This window comes from Rhipicephalus sanguineus, chromosome 11 (genome assembly GCF_013339695.2).
Source record: "Rhipicephalus sanguineus isolate Rsan-2018 chromosome 11, BIME_Rsan_1.4, whole genome shotgun sequence".
Taxonomy (NCBI): domain Eukaryota; kingdom Metazoa; phylum Arthropoda; class Arachnida; order Ixodida; family Ixodidae; genus Rhipicephalus; species Rhipicephalus sanguineus.
This window is the reverse complement of record NC_051186.1, coordinates 43710304-43719300: the sequence shown is the minus strand read 5'-3', so window position 1 is coordinate 43719300 and position 8997 is coordinate 43710304.

Below are 8997 nucleotides of genomic sequence, written 5' to 3'. Positions count from 1 at the left end.
CGTTAATGAATCCCAGGTGGTATAAATGAATTCGGATTGCCCCGCTACGGCGGGCCTCATAATCATATCGTGGTTTTGGCTCGTGAAAGCCCAGCAATTATTATATTCGGTCAGACATTGTTGGACATTGCACCCCATTGCTGAAATGCTACAGAAACATCTGACAAATATTTTTCACAGGTCGGTGAACGCAGCTGTGGAGCACCTGTCGAGCTTGACGAGAAACCGCATTCCACTGATAGAAATGCAGAGGTGCGAACGTATTGGCCAAATTTTGTTATCGCACGAGGCGCGTGGAGTTCGTAGGCGGAGTTAAAACATCTCTTTTTTCAAACGTCCGTGCAGGGGCGAACTCCACAGGCCGTGCTATGACCTCTTCTGGCAGGTTTTCAGCGAGAGCTGCCATTGGCCGATAGGGATTTACAGGGTGGTTGTAAAATCAATACCTATAGCTATTTTAACAGCACAGCTGTTTAAGCTTGAAGTTTGTCCGGCGTGCAACGCAAAAATTACACATCATCTCCCCCTACGGGCAACCATGGTGGAATGCGAAAGCATCGCGGGGGGTGCGCATCGAGGTTTCGTTTCACTTATGTGACTTATAAGACGGTGGTTGTCGAGGCGTTTGAATTACCGCTTGCCGACGCTGACGTTTACCTTCGGCCAGGGGCGTAGCCAAGGGGGGGGGGGGGTTGGGGGGGTTCAAACCCCCCGAAATTTTTCAGTTTTGCTTGCGTATATAGGCACGCACACATACAAACGCACGCACGAACATACATAAAGTATGGTTGAACCCCCCCCCCCCCCCCCCGAAAAAAATTTCTGGCTACGCCCCTGCCTTCGGCTTCCCCAGCCTACCTCTGCTCCACGGCGGTGGCGCTGCCGCTGCAATTAGCGCCGACGTTGACGTTGTTCATGGCGTTTCGCACACCGTTGCACAGAGAGAGAATGACAGAAGCACAGCGAACGCGCGCTTTCGCGGCCTCGAGATTCGCTTGCCGGCGTTGCCGTTTACGTTCAGCTTCGCGAGTGTCCATAGCGCCGTTGCGAAGGAGAGTGCAACGCTTGCCGGCGTTGCCGTTTACGCTCAGCTTCGCGAGCCGTTGCGAAGGAGAGTGCAACGGGAGCGAGCGAGGGCCGCATTATATACGAGCGCACAGCTGTGGAGGAGAGAGAGAAACGAAGCGGAGGCAGCGCTCACGCCACCTCCTCGCGCTCAAGCGAGGAGAGGGCGGAGAGTTGGCGCATGCGCAGTATGGGCGCGGACGCCGCAGAACGGACACTGCCCCGAGCATAAGATGTTCTCGCATCTAAAATTAGTTGAGCGGGTATGCACCACTAAAGGCGGGTGTGTGCCGGGCAGCTCCTTGCATAGCATAGCCATGCGTAGTATAGTATAGCAAGGGGGTGGCAAAGGGAAGTGAGTGTGAGAAGGACTGTATGAGGGTGAGGAGGAAGGAAAGCAGGAGGGGAGGGAGTAAAGAATGACATAACCTTGTATAGTAAGTTTAGTACGTGGCAAGCCGCTCCTAGCATAGCATAGCCATGCATAGTACAGTATATAGCGAGGGGGTGGGAAAAGGAAATGAGGGTGAGGAGGAGTGATGTGATGGTGACTATGAAGGAAAGGAGAGGAGAGGTCAAAGCATGGCATAGCTTTGTATAGCATACTTTAGCAAGGGGTGGAAAAGAGAAGTGAGGGTTAGGAGGAGAGAGAGCAATATAGAAAGATGTAAAGAAAGATGATAGAAACAAGAAAGGAGAAGATGAGGAAAGAACTCAATCTGCGTTCGCCAGGCTTTCTTGCCAGCTGTTTACTCAGATTGCACAGGCGTTTAGAAATAGCTCTAGAATGGCATAACATTTTATTTGCAAGGAATATTCACAAACAAAGGAGCATTACGATTATTTTGAACCGACAGAAACTACTCTTGTGTAAGCTGAGGTAAGCTCGTGTGCATAGGCCTGCGCGGGGTTCCCCATCGGGGGGGGGGGGGGGGGTGTTCATTGCAGCGTCCCCCCCCCTACTAAGTCAATGTACGAGGCAGATTTTGCGCCCCCCCTCCATTTAATTGACTAGGGGGGTCAATGTATGGGGCAGATTTTGCGCCCCCCCTCCCCTCTTAATAAGTGACCAGGGTGGACGGCCGCCCCCCTGTAACTAATTACAAGTAACTGAAAATGTAACTGATTACAAATAATCGATCGGCTGGAATTTGTTAGCGTCCAGAATAGCACCAAAGGACAAATATTTCGTTGACTATGAAGCTTTGCTTCTGAGGAATCTATATATGAACTTCGATGTGGCTTCATGCTACAAACGAGCCAACCCCTTTCGGGAACATTCCTCCGTGCACCTTAATTTGGTGGCGTCTGCAGAACCAATTTGGCATATTCGGTGTTCGCATATGTGCTTCGAGTTGTCGGTTACTTTCCTTTTTTCAATTTCCGGAGCCGTCCACAGCGGCGTCTCTCATATCGCGTAATATAATATCGTGGTTTTGGGACGTAAAACCCCTACAATTATCAGTATTACTATTAAATGCGGAGCTCTTCTTAGCGAACCCGAGACACTTTGAGCATTTCTATCTACGTATTTATCTATCTTGCAGCTATACGTCTGGTTGCTCTCGTGATCGCCTCCTTAGCTTTGTGTAGACCAAAATTGGCATGGGAGGGTAAGACGGTTTGACGAATATGACAGTCTGGTCATGGCACGAATAACGGGAAAATCCTGTCGCTTTCGACGTCAAACGCTTTTCTCAAGATGTGTGGCACATACCCATTTACCACGGGCCACGGTAAGCGGGTGTGCGCCACAGGTGAGTGACAGTTTATATCTTCCCAGTAACGGGGAGAACAGGCATTGGTAATTTAAATGCGAGAGCGTAAAGAAAAACGGACATTGGCAGCGTTGACCCGACGAATGCAAAGAATAAATGTCAGGACCCCAGTAGGAATCGAACCCAAGCACTCTGTGTGGCAGTTAGGTATTCTACCGAGCTACTCCACGTCTTGAAATTGCTTTGGAAAAAGACCCTATGCAGGTGTAATGTCGGTGCAACGTCAACTGTGGTTGCAGTGCTGGTTATATAATTTTATAACAAAGCAATAAACATTACATATGTACTCCTATATGATACAGGCGTCATACCGGGTTAACGTCAATTGTGGTTCCAGTGTTGGCTCCGCTTTCATAGAAGTCTAATAAGCATTGCATTTGTATTCCCATGATTCAGCAAGCTATATTCAAGCGTTACTCGACCCCGGGGGAATATGCTAACGAAAGTTACGTATGATATTCGCATCATCGCATCGTAAAGTGCACTTCGTTTCGATAATACTGACGTCTGTGCTCTAAAGTGAGTGCTGATGTTACTTCAGACCATAGGTAACCTTTCAAACGCCAGTGTAGTCGACGTGCCTGGTAAGGACACATTGTGCACACAACTACTACGCTTACAAAAACACGTCGATACACCTCGTAACGCTTGGCTCAAAGCCAAAAAATGCATCTTAGACAACTACTCGTTGATTGCTTCGCATGAAACCGATTACCCCAAGGCGTGATATCTCCCGAATTTTATTATTTTTTCCATAGCGCTGTAGGTATTGGTGCCTTCTTTTTTTTTTTTTTTTTTTTCGGGCGTATTTCCTACTCCATTTTAGTCAGACGTCATTCGTCCTCTGTCCATGTTGTCTTCCGCTTCCGAGTTAATTAAAATTGTGAAATTATCTGACTGTCCTTAATTTCCACAAGCCGGAAACCACGACAAGCGAGGTAAATTCGAATGCTTAAGTTTAATTGTGGTCCTAATCCCGTATGCACTATATATATATATATATATTGTCACGTGGTCGTGACGTCGACGAAGACAACAGTCAGCACGTCCGAGATGAAACTGTTTATTTGGCCGAACTTGTGGCCGAGAAACTGAGAACTAGAACTACAGCAATACACGCTGTACAATGATAGCGGCGAACAGGGCGTCGTCTGTCGATCAACTGACAAGCAGTCAAGCGCATCGGCTTTTATACAGGCGCTATCGAACTTTCCAGCGATATCGCTGGTGGCGGCGTTATCTCTCGACAAAGCTGGAACATTCTCGTGCGGCGCGCAATCTTGACAGATTGTTCCAAAACAATCGCGAAGCTTCCTACACATCACGGCGAGGCCTGCGCAGCGCGTTGCCCACAGTCTTTGTGGGTGAAGCTTACACTCATGAAATATAAGACTCTCGGTAAAGCAAAAGTAGTGCTGACAATCGCTGGCAATCTCGGCAAGTCTTAACGTAGTGGGCGACGTCGGCAGCAAGGCGTGGCCAGTAGTATTTTTCCTGTACTCTGGCGAGCGTTCGGGAAACACCGAGGTGTCCAGCCGTCGGGTCGTCGTGTAGGGTCTGGAGGACTTCTGGTCGCAATGATGAGGGCACGACGAGAAGGTAGTCGGTTCGAAGTGGCGAGAAGTTCTTCAGGAGAACGCCGTTCCGTAAGAAAAACGACGGCAGTCCTCGCTTGAATACCTTCGGAACCACGGCGGTCTTGCACTCGAGGTACTCAATAAGTCCCCCCAGTTCCGCGTCGGCCCGTTGCCTTTCGGCGAAGTCGTCGGCACTTATAGTTCCGAGGAAGCAGTCAATCGCGTCGGCTTTTATACAGGCGCTATCGAACTTTCCAGCGATATCGCTGGTGGCGGCGTTATCTCTCGACAAAGCTGGAACATTCTCGTGCGGCGTGCAATCTTAACAGATTGTTCCAAAACAATCGCGAAGCTTCCTACACATCACGGCGAGGCCTGCGCACGCGTTGCCCACAGTCTTTGTGGCTGAAGCTTACACTCATGAAATATAAGACTCTCGGTAAAGCAAAAGTAGTGCTGACAATCGCTGGCAATCTCGGCAAGTCTTAACGTAGTGGGCGACGTCGGCAGCAAGGCGTGGCCAGTAGTATTTTTCCTGTACTCTGGCGAGCGTTCGGGAAACACCGAGGTGTCCAGCCGTCGGGTCGTCGTGTAGGGTCTGGAGGACTTCTGGTCGCAATGATGAGGGCACGACGAGAAGGTAGTCGGTTCGAAGTGGCGAGAAGTTCTTCAGGAGAACGCCGTTCCGTAAGAAAAACGACGGCAGTCCTCGCTTGAATACCTTCGGAACCACGGCGGTCTTGCACTCGAGGTACTCAATAAGTCCCCCCAGTTCCGCGTCGGCCCGTTGCCTTTCGGCGAAGTCGTCGGCACTTATAGTTCCGAGGAAGCAGTCAATCGCGTCGGCTTTTATACAGGCGCTATCGAACTTTCCAGCGATATCGCTGGTGGCGGCGTTATCTCTCGACAAAGCTGGAACATTCTCGTGCGGCGTGCAATCTTAACAGATTGTTCCAAAACAATCGCGAAGCTTCCTACACATCACGGCGAGGCCTGCGCACGCGTTGCCCACAGTCTTTGTGGCTGAAGCTTACACTCATGAAATATAAGACTCGCGGCAATGCCCCCCTCTGAAAAAGCATCGTCCCGATGCTTAAAAACAGAACATGAATACATGCAATACTAAAGAAAACTAATAAGAAAGCAAACATTAGAGTCCTCAGGTGCGCTAACGAGCATAGTACGGTTTAAGGCGCACCACATGCACGACCTCGGGTCGAGCTCGGCGCCTCTGGGAGTTCGTGATGCCGTCGGGGACAACCTCGTAGTCGAGTACGCCGAGACGTCGAAGTACCCTGTACGGTCCGAAGTATCGTCGAAGAAGCTTCTCGCTCAGTCCGCGTCGTCGTATTGGCGTCCAGACCCAGACACGGTCGCCGGGCTGGTACTCGACGAAGCGTCGTCGTAGATTGTAGCGACGGCTGTCGGTGTGCTGCTGGGTCTTGATGCGCAGGCGGGCCAGCTGTCGAGCTTCTTCGGCACGTTGTAGGTAAGCGGCGGCGTCGACATTTTCTTCGTCGGTGACGTTGGGTAACATGGCGTCGAGCGTCGTCGCCGGGCTCCTTCCGTAGACCAACTTGTACGGCGTCATCTGCGTCGTTTCTTGGACCGCCGTGTTGTAAGCGAAGGTCACATACGGAAGGACGGCGTCCCACGTCTTGTGCTCAACGTCGACGTACATGGCGAGCATGTCGGCGATGGTCTTATTTAGACGCTCGGTGAGGCCATTGGTCTGCGGGTGGTAGGCGGTGGTGCGGCGGTGGCTCGTCTCGCTGTACTTCAAGATCGCCTGAGTTAGGTCTGCAGTAAAGGCGGTACCTCAGTCTGTGATGAGGACCTCTGGGGCGCCATGACGCAAAACGATGTTCTCCACGAAGAAACTGAGAACTAGAACTAAGCAATACACGCTGTACAATGATAGCGGCGAACGGGGCGTCGTCCGTCGATCAACTGACAAGCAGTCAAGCGCGTCGGCTTTTATACAGGCGCTATCGAACTTTCCAGCGATATCGCTGGTGGCGGCGTTATCTCTCGACAAAGCTGGAACATTCTCGTGCGGCGCGCAATCTTGACAGATTGTTCCAAAACAATCGCGAAGCTTCCTACACATCACGGCGAGGCCTGCGCAGCGCGTTGCCCACAGTCTTTGTGGGTGAAGCTTACACTCATGAAATATAAGACTCTCGGTAAAGCAAAAGTAGTGCTGACAATCGCTGGCAATCTCGGCAAGTCTTAACGTAGTGGGCGACGTCGGCAGCAAGGCGTGGCCAGTAGTATTTTTCCTGTACTCTGGCGAGCGTTCGGGAAACACCGAGGTGTCCAGCCGTCGGGTCGTCGTGTAGGGTCTGGAGGACTTCTGGTCGCAATGATGAGGGCACGACGAGAAGGTAGTCGGTTCGAAGTGGCGAGAAGTTCTTCAGGAGAACGCCGTTCCGTAAGAAAAACGACGGCAGTCCTCGCTTGAATACCTTCGGAACCACGGCGGTCTTGCACTCGAGGTACTCAATAAGTCCCCCCAGTTCCGCGTCGGCCCGTTGCCTTTCGGCGAAGTCGTCGGCACTTATAGTTCCGAGGAAGCAGTCAATCGCGTCGGCTTTTATACAGGCGCTATCGAACTTTCCAGCGATATCGCTGGTGGCGGCGTTATCTCTCGACAAAGCTGGAACATTCTCGTGCGGCGTGCAATCTTAACAGATTGTTCCAAAACAATCGCGAAGCTTCCTACACATCACGGCGAGGCCTGCGCACGCGTTGCCCACAGTCTTTGTGGCTGAAGCTTACACTCATGAAATATAAGACTCGCGGCAATGCCCCCCTCTGAAAAAGCATCGTCCCGATGCTTAAAAACAGAACATGAATACATGCAATACTAAAGAAAACTAATAAAGAAAGCAAACATTAGAGTCCTCAGGTGCGCTAACGAGCATAGTACGGTTTAAGGCGCACCACATGCACGACCTCGGGTCGAGCTCGGCGCCTCTGGGAGTTCGTGATGCCGTCGGGGACAACCTCGTAGTCGAGTACGCCGAGACGTCGAAGTACCCTGTACGGTCCGAAGTATCGTCGAAGAAGCTTCTCGCTCAGTCCGCGTCGTCGTATTGGCGTCCAGACCCAGACACGGTCGCCGGGCTGGTACTCGACGAAGCGTCGTCGTAGATTGTAGCGACGGCTGTCGGTGTGCTGCTGGGTCTTGATGCGCAGGCGGGCCAGCTGTCGAGCTTCTTCGGCACGTTGTAGGTAAGCGGCGGCGTCGACATTTTCTTCGTCGGTGACGTTGGGTAACATGGCGTCGAGCGTCGTCGCCGGGCTCCTTCCGTAGACCAACTTGTACGGCGTCATCTGCGTCGTTTCTTGGACCGCCGTGTTGTAAGCGAAGGTCACATACGGAAGGACGGCGTCCCACGTCTTGTGCTCAACGTCGACGTACATGGCGAGCATGTCGGCGATGGTCTTATTTAGACGCTCGGTGAGGCCATTGGTCTGCGGGTGGTAGGCGGTGGTGCGGCGGTGGCTCGTCTCGCTGTACTTCAAGATCGCCTGAGTTAGGTCTGCAGTAAAGGCGGTACCTCAGTCTGTGATGAGGACCTCTGGGGCGCCATGACGCAAAACGATGTTCTCCACGAAGAAACTGAGAACTAGAACTAAGCAATACACGCTGTACAATGATAGCGGCGAACGGGGCGTCGTCCGTCGATCAACTGACAAGCAGTCAAGCGCGTCGGCTTTTATACAGGCGCTATCGAACTTTCCAGCGATATCGCTGGTGGCGGCGTTATCTCTCGACAAAGCTGGAACATTCTCGTGCGGCGCGCAATCTTAACAGATTGTTCCAAAACAATCGCGAAGCTTCCTACACATCACGGCGAGGCCTGCGCAGCGCGTTGCCCACAGTCTTTGTGGGTGAAGCTTACACTCATGAAATATAAGACTCGCGGCAATATATATATATATATATATATATATATATATATATATATATATATATATATATATATATATATATATATATATATATATATATATGTGTGTGTGTGTGTGTGTGTGTGTGTGTGTGTGTGTGTGTGTGTGTGTGTGTGTGTGTGTGTGTGTGTGTGTGTGTGTACATATACTGAGGATATTCTAGAACCATTTGTTGTTTTAGTGCGTATAGTTGAGCGCAGAGAAAAGGTCGGCAACCAGATAGTTCAGATATTACGTGCGTATAAGGCACTCACTGCTGTAAGGGGCCCCGTCACTTTAATAACTGCACTGTAATGAAGGGCCGGGCAACAGTTATTACAGACGTGCGGCCGGCGAACCGTATGGCGACGCAGCATCTTTTATTATTATTATTTTTATTATTTTTTTAGCCTTGACTTGAGGGGTCTGGCTCTGTCACTCAAGCGCACGTAGCGTATATACGGTTCAGCCGCGTCATGCATGCGTACGATAATGCCGTTGCTCCGTCAGCATAGTGCAGTTGCTATCGGGCACCCTCAATTCATTTCCAACATTTAAATTGAGTAGCAGGCTAGAGCGCCCTAGCTCAGGCCGACCTCTCTGCCTTTCAACAAATTCTCTATCTCTGAAAGGTCAGT